Here is a 21096-nt window from a genome sequence, read left to right on the forward strand (position 1 = left end):
AAGAAAGAAGGAAAGAAAGAAAGAAAGGAAGAAAAGAAAGAAAGTTATTAAAGTAAAAAATAATTATTAAAAATTTTTAAAAAGTAATGAAAAAGAAAGGAAGAAGAGAGCAACCAAACCAAAAAACAAATCCACCAATGATAACAAGCACTAAAAGCTATACTAAAAACAAAACCCAAAAAACAGACAGACGGAACCCTAGGACAAATGGTAAAAGCTAAGCTATACAGACAAAATCATACAAAGAAGCATACACATACACACTCACAAAAAGAGAAAAATAAAAAACAATATATATATCATTGCTCCCAAAATCCACTGCCTCAGTTTGGGATGATTTGTTGTCTATTCTTGTATTCCACAGATGCAGGGTACATCAAGCTGATTGTGAAGATTTAATCCACTGCTCCTGAGGCTGCTGGGAGAAATGTCCCTTTCTCTTCTTTGTTTGCACAGCTCCTGGGGTTCAGCTTTGGATTTGGCCCCGCCTTTGCATGTAGGTTGCCTGAGGGTGTCTGTTCTGCACTCAGACAGGACGGGGTTAAAGGAGCAGCTGATTAGGGGCTCTGGCTCACCAGGCCGGGGGGAGGGAGGGGTACCGAATGCGGAGTGAGCCTGCAGTGGCAGAGGCCGGCATGACGTTGCAACAGTCTGAGGCATTCCGTATGTTCTCCCGGGGAAGCGGTCCCTGGATCAGGGGACCCTGGCCGTGGCGGGCTGCACAGACTCCCGGGAGGGGCGGTATGGATAGTGACTTGTGCTTGCACACAGGCTTCTTGGTGGCGGCAGCAGCAGCCTTAGTGTCTCATGCCAGTCTCTGGGGTCTGCGCTGATAGCCGTGGTTCGTGCCCGTCTCTGGAGCTCCTTTAAGCAGCGCTCTTAATCCTCTCTCCTTGCACACCACAAAACAAAGAGGCAAGAAAAGGTCTCTTGCTCGGCAGCTCCAGACTTTTTCCCGGACTCCCTCCTGGCTAGCTGTGGCGCACTAGCCCCTTCAGGCTTTGTTCACGCCACCAACCCCAGTCCTCCCCCTGGGATCCGACCGAAGCCTGAACCTCAGTTCCCAGCCCCCACCCACCCCAGCGAGTGAGCAGACAAGCCTTTTGGGCTGGTGAGTGCTGGTTGGCACTGATCCTCTGTGCAGGAATCTCTCCACTTTGCCCTCCGCACCCCTGTTGCTGTGCTCTCCTCCACGGCTCCGAAGCTTCCCCCCACCCCCGCCCGCCACCTGCAGTCTCCACCTGAGAAGGGCCTTCCTAGTGTGTGGAAAGTTTTCCTCCTTCACAGCTCCCTCCCAGAGGTGCAGGTCCCGTCCCTATTCTTTCGTCTCTGTTTTTTCTTTTGCCCTACCCTGGTACGTGGGGAGTTTCTTGCCTTTTGGGAGGTCTGAGGTCTTCTGCCAGCGTTCAGTAGGTGTTCTGTAGGAGTTGTTCCACATGTAGATGTATTTCTGATGTATTTGTGGGGAGGAAGGTGATCTTCACATCTTACTCTTCCACTGTCTTGAAGGTCTCCCCCCCAGTGGCATGTTTTTAATAAAACCATCAGTGCTCTTGAAAAGTAAGGTGGTGCTAAGAATTACGTGTGTTATATTGATGTAGAATTGTTACAGACATAAGAATAGGAGCTTGGAAAGCTGAGTTAAAATCCTAGAGTTGCCTTTTGAATTTTGGGGCCTTATATCTAGCTGCAACTATTACCAAAACCCTTTTTGAAAACTGATTTTCTCCAAGGTTCAAACACTATCTAGTTGACAAATACAATGACATGGACTCAAGGAATAGGGAACTAGCCTCCATTTGCCTGAATTGAATAACTCTGCAAGGACACAGAAATGGCACAACCAAAACTTTTCTCACTGGCTACACCTCCATTTCCCAGGCATAATTTACTCTTATCAAACCATCATAATCATAACTGTAAAGTGGAATGAGTAGAGAGTAGCATCTTACTATATACACTCTTGAATGATTACTAAAAACAATCATGATTTCACATACATTTCATGAATTGTCAAATTTTTTAAGAACTTTAACTTTTCAATTCTTTTGAGAGCTCATCTAAAGCTGCACTATCAATTCAACTTTATATACTTCCATTTTTACTTCTGTATTGTTAGTGTATATTCATAAATGGCATTATATGTTTGGACAGAGAAAGCCTCAGAATGGTATCATAGTATTGGCTGCAGAACGCCAAGAGCTGGGGCCCTGTGTAATATTCCTGATTGTCACTATTTTGCCAAATCTCTGGGGGACCGTAGTGTGGTGCTTAAGAGCCCACAGACCCTCATCTTTTACTTAAGTGACATTTTGGCACATTACTTAACCTCTAAAAGTCTCTGTTTCCTCATGATTCAACAGAAATTATTGTACCTACATCATAGTTTAGTTGTATTGAATGAACTAATGAATATCTCATGTTTAACTTGTTGAATTTCAAGTGTTCAGTTTTCTCATCTGTAAAATGAGAGCATTAGATTATTAATTCTAAGATCTCTTCTAGGAGTAACATCTAATGAGCTATTTTATTCCTCTTGTCATCTCCCTATTCTCATGAGCAAGGGCTCTGTGTTGGCTCCAAGGGTTGTAACTGGTTTTCAAGTTTTTCTTCAAGGAACTTCAAACATTTATTATTTGGTAATTAAAGAATAACGGTTTTAGTTTTCTTTTCACCCTCCTCCCTCAACCAGGTATGGGGAATGACTGACAGCTATTTAACTTAATTGAAAGACAATTTCTGAGCATTATAGTTCTCTTTCTTTGACTTTTGGCTGAAGTGGGCCTACCAGGAAGCTACCTATAATCAGTCTTCCTGAGAATTTAGCACTTGTTCAACTTCAATTTTCCAATGAAATAAAGCTATGAATGTCCTTAAAAAGAAACTTGAAAGTAAATGGTCAAAGCATCACTGGATTTCTAATAGGATGACTATGTATTTTAAAAGTTACACTGGCGGGCTTCCCTGGTGGCGCAGTGGTTGAGAGTCCACCTGCTGATGCAGGTACATGGGTTAGTGCCCCGGTCCGGGAAGATCCCACATGCCGCGGAGCGGCTGTGCCCGTGAGCCATGGCTGCTGAGCCTGTGAGTCCAGAGCCTGTGCTCCGCAACGGGAGAGGCAATAACAGTGAGAGGCCCGCGTACCACACACACAAAAAAAAGTTACACTGGCGATTCTAAAATGTTTTACCTCCATCTTGTTCATTAATACATAAAAGAGGCTCTGCCTTTTCCAAAACAGCGTTGACTTGGGAAATTTCGCTAGAAAGTTGGATACCACAATGATCTTCCAACTAAAAAATGCTTTGGAAATGCATTTCTTTTTGTTTATTTTTGGCTTTGCAATGAAGCAGGAATAAAAAAATAACAAGGCACTAGGTATTATGTAAATAGGTCCCTTAGTTAGAATGAATGGAGGAAAAAGTAAGCTCGAATAACATTAAAGCCAAATTATCCTTGAAATCTATGTCACTATGAAAAATGCATGTAGCTCAAAAGTAACCAAATCATCAACAAAATTTGCAAAACTATATAAATATATGAATTTATGTTATAGAAGATGAGAATTTAAAATGACTTTTGCTCTAAGTTTCCAAACACATACTTCATGTCAGAGAAAATGGCTAGAATTAGTAAAAGGAGCCTTACAAACACTGTTAAGTCTCAAGTGGCCAGCCTAAGGCTGAGAAGCACAGTGTGGGCTGAATTTATTACTAGCTATGTCTTTTCTACATACGCATTGGCAGAGCAGGTTTTCATAACTTCCTATCATTTTTTGCTTTTATCCCACGGGGAACATGGTAAATATCATTGATTAATCACATAAAAAACAAACAGGGGTGCCCTTGTTCATGTTGCCACTTCAGCAAATGGAGATGTAAGGAGGGATAAAGAGGCTTCGTGAGACCCATGGTGATTTTAATTGAGAGTCACTGGCTGACCAAAAGTGAGAGCTTTTGTGACCAATTGTGTGAGCAGTGGACGAAATTTGGAAGCAACCTGAAAGAAATTGCTAAGAAATTAACCTTGAAATGGGGAAGTCAAGTTTAATTAAAGTATAGAACCTTTGTTCTTAACCAGGAGCGATTTTGTCCCTGGGGTACTTTTGGTTTTCAGGACTCATAGGGGACAAGGGATGGGGCTGCTATTGGTGTCTAGTGGTTACAGACCAGAGGTGCTGCCAAACAGCTTTTAATGCACAAAATGCCCCACCCCCATAGTAAATAACTCTCCAGCCCCAAATATTAAAAGCACTACTGTGATAAAACCCTGCTATAGACCCTTGTGGTATGAACTAAATGGGATGAATATGATGGTATATGGGAAAGAAAGAACTGTACTTACTAATTAAGGAGTTTTAAGCAATACAATAATTTATAGATGATACACTAACTTTCTTTGGATTTTTTTGAATTGAAGTATAGTTGATTTACAATACTGTGTTAGTTTCAGGTATACAGCAAAGTGATTCAGTTTTATATCTATCTACATATATATATACATATATACACATATATTTTTTAGATTATTTTCCCTTATAGCTTACTGCAAGGTATTGAATATAGTTCCCAGTGCTATACAGTAAATCCTTATTGCTTAAGTATTTTATGTATAGTAGTTTGTATCTGTTATTCCCATACTCCTAATTTATCCCTCCCCTTTCCCTTTCCCCTTTGGTAACCATAGTTTGTTTTCTATGTCTGTGAGTCTGTTTCTGTTTTGTATATTGACTCATTTGTATTATTTTTAATTTTATTTTTACTGGAGTATAGTTGACTTACAATGTTGTGTTAGTTTCAGGTGTACAGTAAAGTGAATCAGTTATACATATATCCACTTTTTTTTAGATTCCTTTCCCATATAGGTCATTACAGAGCACTGAGTAGAGTTCCTGTGCTATACAGTAGGTCTTTATTAGTTATTTATTTTGTATATAGTAGTGTGTATATGTCAATCCAAATCTCCCAATTTTTAGCCCTCCCCTTTTCCCCCCAGTAACCATAAGTTTGTTTTCTACATCTGTGACTCTATTTGTTTTGTAAATAGGTTCATTTGTGTCATTTTCTTTTTAGATTCCACATATAAGTGATATCATATGATATTTGTTTTTCTCTGTCTGACTTACTTCACTCAGTATGACAATCTCTAGGTCCATCCATGTTGCTGCAAATGGCATTTTTCATTCTTTTTTATGGCTGAGTAATATTCCGTTGTATATATATACCGCATCTTCTTTATCCACTCTTCTGTTGGTGGACATTTAGTTTGCTTCCATGTCTTGGCTATTGTAAATAGTTCTGTAATGAATATTGGGGTGCATGTATCTTTTCAAATTATGGTTTTCTCCAGATATATGCCCAGGAGTGGGATGGCTGGATCATATGGTAACTCTATTTTTAGTTTTTTAAGGAACCTCCATACTGTTCTCCATAGTGGTTGTACCAAGTTACATTACCACCAACAGTGTAGGAGGGTTCTCTTTTCTCCACACCCTCTCCAGCATTTATTGTTTGTAGACTTTTTGATGATAGCCATTCTTATTGGTGTTAGGTGATATCTCATTGTAGTTTTGATTTGCATTTTTCTAATAATTAGCAATGTTGAGCATCTTTTCATGTGCCTCTTGGCCAACTGTATGTCTTCTTTGGGGAAATGTCTAGCTAGGTCTTCTGCTCATTTTTTGATTGGGTTGTTAGTTTTTTTTGATATTGAGCTGTATGAGATGTTTGTATGTATTGGAAAGTAAGCCCTTGTAGGCCGCATCATTTGCAAATATTTTCTCCCAGTCTTTAGGTTGTCTTTTCATTTTGTTTATTGTTTCCTTTGCTGTGCAAAGCTGTTAAGTTTAATTAGGTCCCATTTGTTTATTTCTGCTTTTATTTATTTTGCCTTGGGAGACTGATCTAAGAAAATATTGCTATGATTTATGTCCAAGAATGTTTTGCCTATCTTGTCTTCTAGGAGTTTTTATGGTGTCATGTCTTAAATTTAGGACTTTAAACCATTTTGCATTTATTTTTGTATGTGGTATGAGGGAGTGTTCTAATTTTACTGATTTACATGTAGCTGTCCAGCTTTCTCAACAGCACTTGTTGAAGAAACTGTCTTTTCTCCATTTGTATATTCTTGCCTCCTATGTCATAGATTAATTGACCATAGGGGTGAGTGGGTTTATTTCTGGGGTCTCTATTCTATTTCATTGGTGTGTATGTATGTATGTATGTATGTATGTATGTGTGTGTGTGTGTGTGTGTGTGTATATCGTATATCTATATAAATGTGTGTATATATATATATGGTTTTGTGCCAGTACCAGACTGCTTTGATTACTGTAGCTTTGTAGTATAGTCTGAAGTCTTTAAGGATTATGTCTAGCTTTGTTCTTTTTCCTCAAGATTGCTTTGGCAATTCTGGGTCTTTTGTGATTCCATATAATTTTAGGATTATTTGTTCTTGTTCTGCGAAAGATGTCATGGGTATTTTGATAGGGATTGCATTAAATTTGTAGACTGCTTTGGGTAGCAAACAATATTAATTCTTCCCATCCAAGAGCATGGAATATCCTTCAATTTCTTTGAATCATGTTTATTTTCCTTAATGGATGTTTTATAGTTTTCAGCATATAGGTCTTTCACCTCCTGGGTTAAGATTAATCCTAGGTATTTTTTCTTTTTTTTTTTTTTTTTTTTTTGCGGTACATGGGCCTGTCACTGCTGTGGCCGCTCCTGTTGCGGAGCACAGGCTCCGGACGTGCAGGCTCAGCAGCCATGGCTCATGGGCCCAGCCGCTCTGCAGTATGTGGGATCTTCCCGGACCGGGGCATGAACCCGTGTCCCCTGCATCAGCAGGCAGACTCTCAACCACTGCAACACCAGGGAAGCCCAATCCTAGGTATTTTTTAATGTGATTTTAAATAGGATTGTTTTTTAAAATTTCTCTTTCTGATATTTCATTGTTAACGTAAAGAAATGCAACAAATTTCTGTATATTCATCTTGTATCCTGCTACCTTGCTGAATTCATTTATTAGTTCTAATATCTTTTATGTGAAGACTTTAGGGTTCTCTGTATAGAGTAACAGGTCATCTGCAAATAGTGACAGTTTTACATCTTTCCTTCCAATTTGGATACTTGTTATTTCTCTTTTCTGATTGTTGTTGCTAGGACTTCCAATACTATGTTGAATAGAAGTGGTAAGAGTGGGCATCTTTATCTTGTTCATGAATTTAGTGGGAAGGATTTCAGCTATTCACTGTTGAGTATTATGTTGGCTGTGTGTTTGTCATAAAAGGTTTTTATTATGTTGAAATATGTTCCCTCTATTCCCATTTTGGTGAGAATTTTTATCATGAATGGATGTTGAATTTTGTCAAATGCTTTTTCTGCATCTCTTGATTATGAGATTTTTTATCTTTCATTTTGTTAATGTGTTGTATCACACTGATTGATTTGTGTACATTGAACCATCCTTGTGACCCTGAAATGAATCCAACTTAATCACGGTTAATGATATATTGTTGGATTCAGTTTGCTTATATTTTGTTGAAAATTTTGCATCTATATTCATCAAAGATGTTGGCTTGTAATTTTCTTTTTTGTACTGTATTTTTCTGGTGTTGGTATTAGGGTGATGGTGGCTTCACAGAATGACTTTGGGAGTGTTCCTTTTTCTTCAATCTTTTGGAATAGTTTGAGAAGGATAGGTATAAATTACTCTTTGTATGTTTGGTAGAATTCCCCAGTGAAGCCATACAGTCCTGGATTATGTTTGCAGAAATAAAAAATTTATTACAGATTCTATTTCACTTCTAATGATCAGTCTGTTTAAATTATCTATTTCTTCTTGACTCAATTTTGGCAGGCTGTATGTTTCTAGAAACTTGTCCATTTCTTTTAGGTTTTCCAATTGGGTGGTGTGTAAGTGTTCATAGTATTCTCTGAGGATTTTTTGTATTTCTCTGGTGTCAGTTGTTATTTCTCCTTTCATTTCTTAATTTATTTATTGGGTCCTCTCTCTTTTCTTCTTGGTGAGCCTGGCTAGAGCTTTACCAATTTTGTTTATATTTTCAAAAACCAGCTCTTAGTTTTATTGATCTCTTCTATTTTTTTGATCTCTTATTTATTTCCTCTCTGTTCTTCATTATTTTCTTCCTTCGGTTGAATTTGGTTTTCATTTGCTCTTCTTTTTCTCATTCTTTTAGGTGGTAGGTTAAATTGTTAATTTGAGATTTTTCTTATTTTTTCTTAATTTATATTAAGCACTTAGTTATTTTTAATGGAAGTATAGTAGATTTACAATGTTGTGTTAATTTCAGGTGTACAGCAAAGTGATTCAGTTTTTTATACACACATATGTTCTTTTTCAGATTCTTTTCCTTTATAGGTTATTACAAAATTTTGAGTATAGTCCCCTGTGCTATACAGTAGGTCCTTGTTGATTATCTATTTTATATATAGTAGTAATTTCTTCTTTTTGTTTTTCCTTTTGTGTTTTGATGGTTTTCTTTTGTACTATGCTTGAGTTCTTTTTGGTTTGTGTGAATCTGTTGTATATTTTTGATTTGTGGTTACCCTGGATCTCAAGTATGTCAAGCCTTAACTATATCTGCTTGCTTTAAACTGATAGTCAGACAAGTTCAAACACATTGTAAAAGCTCTACATTTTTATACTCCCCTCCCCCACATTTTGTGATTTTTTGATGTCCCATTTTACATCTTCATGCTTATTCTTTTGTTAATTGTAGTTATAAATGCTTTTAAATTTTTTGATTGTTTTTAGATCTTTTTATTGGCCTATTTAAGTCATCTTTAATCCTTTCCTATTGTGATTTTCCCTTTCCTATAGATTCTTGCTTCTTTTCTATTTAGAGAAGAACTTTCAGTATTTGTCTTAGGGTAGGTTTGGTATTGCTGAATTACTTTGGTTTTTGCTTTTTCTGAGCAGTTCTTTATCTCTCCTTCTATTCTAAATGATAATCTTGCTGGGTAGAGTATCCTAGGTTGCAAGTTTTTCCCTTTCAGGACTTTGAATATATCTTACCACTCCCTTCTAGCCTGCAAATTTTCTGCAGAGAAATCAGCTGATAGCCTTATGGGGGTTTGCTTGTAACTGACTCTGTTTTTCTCTTGCTGCCTTTAAAATCATCTCTTTAACTTTTGCCATTTTAATTGCGATATATCTTGGTGTGGGTCTGTTTGGGTTCATCTTGTTTGGGACCCTCTGTGCTTCCTGTACCTGGATATCTGTTTCCTTTCTTTAGGTGTCAGACTTTCAGCCATAATGTCTTCAAATACATTTTCGATCCCCTTTTCTCTCTCTTCTCCTTCTGGAATCGCTATTATGTGTAGGTTGGCATGTTTTATATTATCCCTTAGATCATGTATGTTGTTTTTTTTCATTTTTCTTCCTGTCTGCTGTTGTGATTAGGTGATTTCCATTATTCTGTCTTCCAGATCACTTATTTTTTCTTCTGTGTCATTTAGTCTGCTATTCATTGCTTCTAGATTGGTTTTTATCTCAGCAATTGAATTGTCTAATTTTGAATGGTTCCTCTTTATAGTTTCTAGTTCCTTGTTACAGTGATCTGCATTTCTATCAATAATCTTAATTCCTTTAGCATTTTTAGTGCCTTCTTTGTGAATTCAGGGTCTAGTAGATTGGTGAGGTCAGTTTCATTATTTGTTCTTTCAGGGGATTTCTCTTGTTCTTTTAATGGGGAGTAGTTCCTCTGCGTTTTCACTTGACTTCAGTTTCTCTGTCTCTATGAATTTAGGAGAAACATTTATCTACTGTGGTCTTGAAGGGATGGTTTATGTGGGAGCATCCCTGTGTAGATTGTGTGAGTCCAGTATTTTTGGTTTGAAGGCTGGTTTTTGTATGGATTCCAGCTACATCTTTCCTCAGTGTGCTGGCCATTATCCCCTTCATAGGGGATGTGGTTGGTGTTGGGTGTCCAGATCTGGCACTGAAAGTGGGGTAGGGCCTTCTCTGCTCCATGCCTGTTACTGCCCTGTTGTGGTGAGGTCTGCTCCCCAGTTATTGAAGTAGAAGCACTAAGGGTCCAGTCAGGCTCTGTCGCCCTTGAGAGCATACCGTGCCATGCACTGAAGCACGAGGCCTATATAGTCACAGTGAACATTTCTGCCGCCTTTGCAGGTGTCCACAGTTCCACCCAGAAGCAGCCCAAGGTTGCATCCCTCTCTCCATTGTGTTTATCCCAGACCTAGTGCTAGGCTGTGGCTACAGGAATTGAGGTGGCTGTGCTGCTGTTTGGGACCTGGGCTTGCTCTGTGGCAGACCTCTCCCAGAATCTGTCCACCCCAGATTTGGCTCCAAGCTTCAGTGTGGAGTGGGCAGAGCTGGAGTGCTCCCACTGGGGAACAAACAGCTGCATACTCCTGCCCATGGCCTGTCCATGCAGACTCAGCACCCAGAAGCTGTGTTTCTGTGGCGTCCCCTAGTGCATGTGCCAGCAGTGTCTGCTGTGACTCACCCCTTGCTGTGTGTGCACTGACAGTGGTCTCCATGCTTCCCTGAGGACTATACCCCAAGCCCTCCAGTCTGTCTCCATGCACCTAGATTGAGTCTTCTCCCTGGGCCTGTCTGCCTGAGATTCAGAGCTTAGCTGCTTCATGTACTTTTGTGCCACCAGTGCACATGCTGACAATGTCTACCCCATTCAATCAGCTGCCCCCATGTGTGTGCTGAATATGGTCTCCACAGCTTGGCCAGGATCATACCCCTGGCACCCCAGTCTGACTCTGCGCAGCTAGACTGATTTTCTGCCCTGATCTTGTGCCAGGCTACAGTGTGGAGCAAGTGGGACTGGGGTTTTGCCCCTTTGGATTGGGAAGTGTGGCAAGGCACCAGTCTCTCTCTGCCCTGCATGTGCATACTCCTTGAGAATAGTCTAGGCTTCTCCAGCCCCTCTATCTGTCCCAGCGGATTTCCCTTCAGGCAAAGATGCTCCCCAGGTTGAGGGTCTACCTGTGTGGACCTTCTCTCCCTTACAGATCCCTCCCAGGGGCACCAGTCTCGTCCTGATCCCTTTTTATTTTTTTTCTCTTCTACCTGGTTTCATGGAGATGTGTCTTGCATCTTTGGTTGTACAGCAGTTCTTCTGCCAGTTTCCAGGTGTTGTTCTGTGAGAATTGTTCCACATGTAGATGTATTTTTTATGTGTTTGTGGGTAGAGGTGAGCCCCACATCTTCCTACTCCAACCTCCTGATTCCTGTCCCCTTTGGATTTTTTTGATAATTTAAAAAAAAATTAGAACAGTCATTTAAAATCAACTAGTAGGCAGTTACAGTCATATGTCCCAGAAAGGATTTTTACAGGTAAGAGAAGAATCAATTACTTGAATTGTAATTGCTAAACATTACCATAGAGTTTCTGAAATTGTTGCTGTGAGTTACTTTTTAAATTACCTATTACCTCTACATACCCCTTTCTCTCAAACACCCACTCATTAATGTCAAAATTATTTGTTTTGGATATTTTCTTCCCTAAACTTTTTTTTTGTCACGCTCCACAAACCTTGTAAATCTTTTGATTTTCCTTTTTTAAATGCACTTAAAGAAATGCTTATTTTTATGTTTCTGTTACTCAGAATTTATTATTTCTTTTCTCTCTCCTCCCCAATATATGTCTTTTAATTTCTAATACCCTAGTGAAACTAGCTAAAATTCCTATAAATATTTCATTCTCAATAAGGTAATAGGTTTATGAAGTAGTCTGTGTGATAAAGAAATTGTTTTGGTGGTTGCTAAGAGAAATCCTTTAGAGAATTTATAATAAATGAATGTAGAAAAACCTAGACTTGTTCTTTTAAAATAAAAGTCAGCAAAGAGCATAGAGTAGCATAGAAATAAGGTTTAGATAGAAAGAAATTCTGACCTGAGATAGGTTAACACTTCTGAATAGTAGACTCACTTAATGATGAATAAGAGTTGTAGGAGCTGTAAAGGGTATATAGACATGGAGTACCTTTCTCATTCTCCTCCTTCTTTCTCACTTAAAGTGGGAAGACTAGAAAAATAAATGACTAAGGCTGAACAACATGAGAGGAGCTGAAAAAAATCCATCTGGTGTCCAACCCACCCTGAGACTCATAGAACCCTTTGTTAATGTTGAGGCAGAAATAATATTAAGAGTAAATTACAAAGAGTACCAGTTGAATTTGTGTTAAAGTAAGTACTTACCGGAAGAATTGAGGGTTAGTTAAAAAGATAAAATGTAGTAAAAGTTTCGTTTTAAGCCATTTACATTAACTTAAAAGGGAAAGCTTACAGAAAAAGCAGAAAAGAGGACCAAAAAATGCAGTAGAAAAGAAGGAATAATTTTATTGCTTGGCCTAATAGATTCTAGGCATTGAGCTACACACTTTTCCAGTTATTTAACTAGTGTCCTTCAGCTCCAAACCCACCCTTCTTCTCTCTGCTCTGTGATGTTGGGGACAGGCACACTTCAGGAAGAGTTGTAGGATGGTGAAGAAGAAGGAGCTTGACTCCTCTTGTTGTCTTGCTCTTGGCACCCTGGTTTCAGCAAGAGACAGTTTGTTCCAGTGTCCTTTTTTTTTTTTTCTGTGCTCTCAAAACTACCTACCATGCCCCATCAGAGGTACTAGCAAGAGCTGGGCAGTGCTTCCCCTCAGAGGGCTGAGTCCCACTGTGTGTGGTGCTTTCTCCATGATTCTAGATTCTGATTATCCAACCCTCATCTCTCTGATCTTCTGGCCCTAGAGGTGGTAGTAGTCTCCTATTTCTGTAGTATTTTTATGTTCCCTTTTCATTTTCTTAGTTCTCTAACACCTTTTAAAACAATTCTTTATGTTAAATTCTCTCTGTTAAAATGACTGGCATGTTTCTGTTTTTCTGATTAGCTTCTGACTGATACCACTCTACATAAATTGTAAATTTTTTTATAAGTGAGTAACTGAAGCTCAGATAGGTTCAGTAACGTGCTCAGTGTTTCATAGCTGCCAGGAGGCACAGCTAGAATGTGAACCCAGAGCTACAAGCCCCAGTCTTTGCTGATATCCCAGGACACAGGAGGAAATCCATGAGATGTGTGTTGCCAAATTTTAAAGAATAACCTAAGAATTTAAAAATTTTAAAGAATAATTTAAGAATAAAGGTATTTACCTATCTAGTTAATTAATCAGAACCCTTATACCTTTATTCATATATAATCTTGAATTTATATATTCTTCATATATTTATTGCAAGTGAATATGTGTGTGTGTGTGTGTGTATATATATATATATATATATATATATATATATATATATATATATATATTCTTTTTTAGCTCCTTTCCAAATCTCCACCACTATGATAGAAAAAGGATTATTTTTTTAAAAAAGATGTGAATCCATAAAGAGAACAGATAAAAGCACATCAGAAACACTAAGAAAACTGTGGAAGTTAGAAAGCAGGTGAACAAGTGGGAACAGACTAAGCAGAACAGGAAAAAAAAAAACCACCTAAGTCTGCAGTTTAGAAGCTTTAAGGCAGACTAGTCCTTGCCTCAGAACACCAGGATAGTTCTGATATTGCAGACATTGGGTTTCTAAAAGGTGGTTGTGATACAGCAGGATTTAAAAAAATTCTTATAAGTAGCAGTTAGATCTCCAGAGTCCTTTCCCCACAACTTACAGACCAGTGATTCCATCTCTTTACAACCCATAAGAAAGATTATTACTTTAAAAGGCAGTTAGGGTTTGGTAACGCTGAGTAGTGTGGATAGACGGATGGTAGAAAATTGAGACTTCCTTGCATAGAAGTGAGGGACTTAAAGGGGGATAGTATATAGTTGATGGAGGAAGAATTTGGATGGGATCAGATTCAGAGAAAAGGGGCTGGCTGGCCTTCTAGGGGAGAGAGTTCTTTTCACATGCAAGGAAAGCAAAGATTGATGAAAGTATTTGGAAAGGTGCATTGGGGGATATTATTTCTGAGAACTTACATATTCTCTGCATGAGAAGACAAGGATGGGTCAAAAGGTTTGGGAGCAGCAACATAAATTTGAATCAGCTCTGTAGGGAATCAAAAGAGGAACACCCTTCCCTGCTTCCATTTTTCTACCATACGTTATTGTTATCTTAAAGAATGGTACTGTAAATTCACATAATATAGGTCACAAACTTGTGGCCCACATGTCAAATTTAACCCAAAAGTATGTGATTTTTTTTTAAATCGGTTGCCAACATTTTGAAATTTAGCAACTTTTATTTTTAAAAAGATTGAGGGCGTCTTCTTGAAAGACTAGATGATCCTACAGCACTGGACACACTGCAGAGTGTAATGGAGTGGTGGGAAGTTTCTTTAGATGGAGTAGGTATTCTATAGCCCTTTCACTAATTTATGTGACCTTTTTGATCTGGAAGCCATTTGAATTTGACATCCTGATAAAGTATCTGTCTCTTGAGTATCTGACTTGGCATAGATTGACTATGAAATGTAAATCCAAAGTGGGGGCCTTACCTCTTTTATTAGTATAATAGTTATTATAGGAGTATCAGTTGATGTTCATTCCATTTTCAAGAAATAGTTCTTATTTGTGACTCATTAATAATTTGCAATTCATTTTCATCTAACTGTCCAATGAAAATCAATACTCTGAGAATCATTAAGTATGTGTATGATCACAAGGTAAGAGTCAATTAGTTCTAGCCACGTTCTTGAAAACATTTATCTAGTAAAATACTTCACTCAAATGTGACTAAGTGCTAACTGTTAATTTCGGACTAAGATATGACTATTAAAGAACGGGCACCAGGATAAACTCCTTTCTAAGAAATGCTTTACAGTTAATTAAGGATTTTTTCCTAGCCTGTAGCTATCTTGGTCTCTTTCATGCAATGAATTTCTGGCATATGGACCTCAGTTTTGGGGGCTCATTTTCTTTTCCAATGAAATTACTTCAGTCCTAGGAGGAAGCTCATAGGGTTTGGTTTGCTTGCGTAGTTTCTCTTCTCTTCTCTTCATAATTTCTTAGAAGCGATTTTTTCCCTCTAACTCTTTATCTTTCCATTCTTCTGCCTCACATATTGCGTCTTCCTTTTGTCACATCTTTAGCTCTTCCTGCCACTGTTACAGAGAGAAAGTATCATTTATATTTGATTTTTCTTGAAAAAAACATATGAGTTTAGCTTCTCAAAATACAGATTCTTATATCCAATTATTCTCTTAGTTTTCCTCACAGATATTCTTCATGAATTTATACTCTACCATACTAGAAAAACATAAAAGCTATCTGTTAGAAAGTGTATAACACCCACAAAAAACAGAATTCTCCCTTAGCATTTTTAATAATAATAAACCAACAATCCAAAAAAAAGAGATAATACGGTTTACATTTATATACACCAAAGGAATTTCCTTTCATCATCAATATTGGTATTTACATGATAGCATGGAATCCTAAAATGAAAAATCAAGCCAAAGCAAAAGAAAAACCAAATTAAAGTGAAAGGCATAGTGATATTATTTATTACTTATGAGATTGAAAATGAAATTAATGGGCAAAGACTGATTTTGCAACAGACCAGTAAAAATACTTCTAAGGAATTCATCTCAATTGACCACATTATTTCATGACAATAATACCATTCTCTGGAGGCAGGAATACTAGGAATAAGTAGTTGGAAGTAATGATGGTAAATCAACCAAATAATCATTTTTTTCCCCTTCTAATATCTTTAATGAGGGATGTGGCAAAAAGAGGTAGTAATCACCTCGTCAGGCCAGGTAAGAAGTTCAGGGCAGAATGACCCCTAGCATGAAATGTTAAAAATTCCTAAAGACACAGCCTATATTGATCATTTTGTCACCCTCAGCCCATGCACACTCACAAACGACAAGACTATGCTTAACAACCTATCAATTAATTTAAAATTACTATATACCAGTGCTGGGAATTATGACTATGATTTTTCATCTAGGATATACAGATATTCATAAGCAAAACTAAACCTCAGAATCTATCACTCAGCTTTCCAAAGGCAATAGATATTTTTTAAATGTCAACACACTCAGATTAAATATTAAACAAAAAATCATATCTACTTTTTAAATTTCCAGTTAAGCTTTAAAGACATAATAGGAAAGTTTCCTGCACTTATCTTGAGAATGTTTCTACACACAGTTATTACTCATATAAGTGTCATTTCTCAGAAGCCATTTTTACGTGAAATATCCAGAAAATTGAGGCAAAACTTTCAGAACATTCCAGCATAGGCTAAAATTCAGCCCTTGGTTTAGTCTACAATTCTATGATACCCATCTGTGACATACAATTTTTTCTCATATAATAAACTATGTAATAATATCAATTGTTTGAAAAAAACACCAATTTTATGTTATAATATAAAAGTAATAGTTGGTATAATAATGATAGTACCTATAAACAAAGACATCTAATTTACCCTTTATGTACTTTACGACTTTGATCTTTACATTGTGAAAAATCAACAGAGGATTAATTCTTAAGAACTCTCAGTAAAATAGAATTCTTTGGTTTCCTGAACAGCATGTATAAAAGCAGTAATGGGGTACCATATTGCTAACCACCAGGAAGCAGCTCTTCCTCTTTTAGTTCCTTGTTAGAATTTGGCTTGGCTGGAATGCACCATAATGGTATAATCCTTTTTTTTGTTAGCCCCAGAAAAATGTAAACTTCTTTTTCCCATTTTTTTCTCTGTTGACTATGACAAATTCAATTTGGATAAATCATTGCCTTTACTTTTATTTCCCATTATTATCATCAATTGTGGCAACTAGGAGGTTGCAGATATGCTTGAAGTTGATGGGAAATAGAAGCACCATACTGCTTTATTCAGCCCATTCACTCAGGATTCAGTCATCACGCTATAGAGTACCAGCAGTGTAAAAGGTACAGTACCTTAATGTCTGCTGAACAGTTAGGTATCTGCCCTATTCCTTGTATATCAGGGACACTTGGTAAAATTCAATAAAATTCAACAGGTACAGTTAAAACTGTAGCTGTGTGGTTTTGTTTCTTGTCAGTTCTACAGATTCCACCTTCCCACCCCCATTTAGGTAATTATAAACCAAGAAATTGAGCAACTATGAAAAACTGAGAAGTAGATTTGAAGTCCAGGTATCTGGTTTTATATATAGTTTCAGTCATTTACTAACTTTAAAACCTGGGACAATTAACTGAATTGTAAAGCTACATTCTTCTTACTGGTAAATGTTTTACAGAGTTGTTGTAAGGATTAAATTAACTAATGTAAGAGCATTTTGTAAAGTGTGAGATACAAGTACAAAGCACTATAGTTATAGCTATGTCAAAGGAAATAGTATATAGATGAATACTTTTTAAAATGTGATATCCAGAGAAACTTTCATAAACCTTCCCAAATCAATACTACTAAACTGCTAAGTATTTGATTAGGCTAGCCACAGATCAAACAATTTGGATCCTATCCATTCTCAAACATATTTGCAGAAAGGATTCCTTTACCCGTCTGTGTAAAGATTGATGGCAGTGATTGCTTAGATATTGCTTATACCCTTGGAAGGAGGAAAAGACGATGGTTTTTAGGAGGCATTTCCTAGCCTCTTCTCTGTCACTCAAAACACTGTCCTCTGTCTCTTTAGGCCAATGTGTTTAATCACAAAGTGATCAAGGTCTTTTGAAACTTTCAAGGGTAGAGAATGATAAGGCAAAAGATTTTTGTTCTGTTATTAAAACTACACTATGTTATGTGTGTGTATATATACATTGGCAACCTGCTATCTTTTGTAATATATTCCAGATAAGTTAGCTGAAGTGAATGGTAAAATTATAGTTGTTGCAATTTATGAACCATTATGAATTTTTTATAATGCCCTGTACATTTGATATACTGGTTTAGCATAAATGTTATTAGTGAATAAAATAACAATACTATAGTTCTCATTTTGTGATTCCAGGGTATCATTCAGTTTCCAAACCCCAATACTTGTGGCCACTGCTAAGGTGGCTAAAATATTGATTGTGTGATAAATAACTATTTAATGGGATCAATAAGTGAGATAATCACTTATTATTTCCCAAAATATCACTAATTAAAAGGAATGTAAACCATGGGACTATAAATACAATCTGAGAAATAATACTGAACTGGTGATAAAAATAATTTAAACACATTCTATATGCGATTGAATCTATATTGTATTAAAAGAAAAGACAAAAATAAGTACTCTCTCTCCTACTCCAACTCTACTCCTAAAAAGAAGTAGTCATAAAATGAGTTGGGGGCTTCCCTGGTGGCTCAGTGGTTGGGAGTCCGCCTGCCGATGCAGGGGACACGGGTTCGTGCCCTGGTCCAGGAAGATCCCACATGCTGCGGAGCGGCTAGGCCCGTGGGCCATGGCCACTGAGCCTGCGCGTCCGGAGCCTGTGCTCCGCAACGGGAGAGGCCACAAGAGTGAGAGGCACGTGTACCGCAAAAAAAAAAAAGAAAAAAAAATATATAGCTTAGTGGATTAAAATATGTTAAGTAAATGGCCTTGTATTGTCACTGCTTATTTAACTGATACCAAGAACAGAATGATTAAAGTCTTTCTAATATTTCAGGGGTAAAGAATAGTCACTGAAAATTGAGTCAAAAGATTTTTATTCTGTTGTTAAAACTACACTACAGAAGAATTCAGTGTTCAGTATCAGATTCTTGTCACAAAAAAATCAGAACTAATTCAGGAAACAGGATAAGGCTAGTATTTTGTAAATGGCAGAAAGCCAAATTTTCTGTAACCCAGTGAAGGCACTGAGGTATATAGATAGTCCAGTGAGATATAATTCAGTTTGGCAAATCTCAATCATGGTTCTACTTTTGAGTTCCATGTATTAATGTTTCCATCTCAGAACTACACTTTCTGATTCAAAATGCCTTTAAAGAACAAAGCTTTTGCTTCTAGTTTAAGAAAGTCAATCTCACGTGATGGTCAATGATTCTTGCCAACTCTTTGTCCGCCTTGGTAAAAAAATCTGGATATGCAAACAAGGGGATTTCTGGCTTAGAAGAATGTTCTCTTCAAAAGAGCACAAGAACAGATCCAATATTAGGTATAGATAGTCTTCCTCCCCAGAATATATAGATCTACAAATCCTCATTATTAAGATTTTTGATTCTATATTGTTAACATAGAAAACTACTCTGTGTAGACTACTACATATTAGCTTTTAATTTCTGTAAGCCATTTGGGTTCTTAAAACTGACATTTCTGAGGGTAGGGCATGACATACAGAATGAGAACTAGAAAATAATAAAAAGGCAATCTTCTCCTAGGAGATGTAAGTACTACAGCTGGTCAGTAGCAAATGAGAGGCTAGAGTATGAAAGGCTTAAGGGAGCCTGAAATAGACTATGCCCAACAGGGAGATGAAAGTGCCCGTCGCTGTACACAGCCCCATGACCCTGGAAGTTCTGGTGGAATTCTAAGCCTAAGAATTTGATCTAAGATATATTAAAAAAGAAAAAAAAATGATGTGACTTCAATACTTCTCTCAAATAAGGGTGGAACTGTGGCAGAAAATTTAGCAACAGCTCAATGGAAGTGTTGGCAGTACCAAGCTGGGTCCTAAACTAGTGGAGATTTAGTATTAAACCATCCACATAATTATATTATTAAATTTATTATGAAGAAATTATTGTGAGCTCAGAAATATGTGATGCAACAAAATGGTGATAGAGAATATGGTTTTGAAGGAGAGAAAGTGGGTTTAAAAGAAAAGCTCTTAGGAAAGAGTCTAAGGAGAGACAGAGCTGGTGAAAATTTCCATATTCAAAAAGTCTGATCAGTTTTTAAGACTATAATGTCTAATATGCACTTTTTCAAGTTGTTGTCTATACCCTTTTTGACATGCTTCTCTCATATCGCTAGGTTGCTTTATGCTGCACTAAACACTTCTCAAATCCTTCCATTTATCGTCATCTCCATCATCATTTTCCTAATCTAAACCATCATCTCTTACCTGGATTAAGGCCTCCCTTTTTATAATCCCTGCATCCACCATGTCTTACCCTTTTTATTCTTGTCTCTATACAGTAGCCAGAATTTTTTTTTTCAAAATACAATGTGGATCATGTCAATCCCTGACTTCAAACTCTTCAGTAATTCCGCATTAACTTTAGGAGTAAGATTATATTCCTTGTTGAGGAAGCCTGACGTAGACTGTGCATTTGTTTAAGTGGCTTGCGTGGCTTCTCCAGACTTACTTTTCTCCCTTCTGGGCCCAGGTCTATGCGTTCCTAATACATGGGCTTTCTTGCAGTTACTGTGATGTGCCTTGCTCCACCTGACTATTGTTTGTTTGCACATGCTGTCACCACCCCTTTCTCCAATGTCCTTCTCCTCCTCCTCTCTCTCTGCTGCAGGGCTGGTTAATGCTTACTTTTTCTTCAGCTTCTCAGTTCAAGCCCACTACCATAGCTCTCAATCTGCCATGGGCATTTCCTTCATCATACTTAATCATAACTTTACATTTATCTGTGAGCCTGTATGAAATTTTTTTTTTCCTGACTAGAAATATGAGCTACATGATTGTGGAGATTTTGTTTTTTTTATCATTGACTCCACAGTGACCTACACGGTGCCACTAGACACTGAATGAATGTGTGTATATTTGGTAAATTACTGAATGAATAAATGAAAGTTGTGATGTTTTAATCCCCTTTATATTCCAGGCCATCAAGAAGAGTCTACCACACAACACTCTTATGTCAGCAGAGCAGTGTCCAGTAGAGCAAGAAGACAACAATCTCAAGAGGTAGGTCGTTAGAGTGGAGCTAATAGGAGGGATTCAAAGGGAAATAACTCAAGTGACAGGTGACCAGGGAAAATATATGGAGCCCTCTCCTAACCCATAAGATTCACAAGTATTGTGGGGCAGAAGAGCAGTAAGCTTCCCACTGCATGTAGAATAGGGGCCCTAGCCATTCTATTGAAATATTAAAATGATTCTAGAATGCTGGGGAGTTAGGGGGCATCTGCGGCTGAGACTTGGGTTAACTATATTCATTCAACAAAATTTGGGCACTTCTGAGATTCAAAGAATTGTGCTAAATGCTGTGAAAAGATAAATG

This window comes from Stenella coeruleoalba (assembly GCF_951394435.1).
Source record: "Stenella coeruleoalba genome assembly, chromosome: 3".
Classification (NCBI taxonomy): domain Eukaryota; kingdom Metazoa; phylum Chordata; class Mammalia; order Artiodactyla; family Delphinidae; genus Stenella; species Stenella coeruleoalba.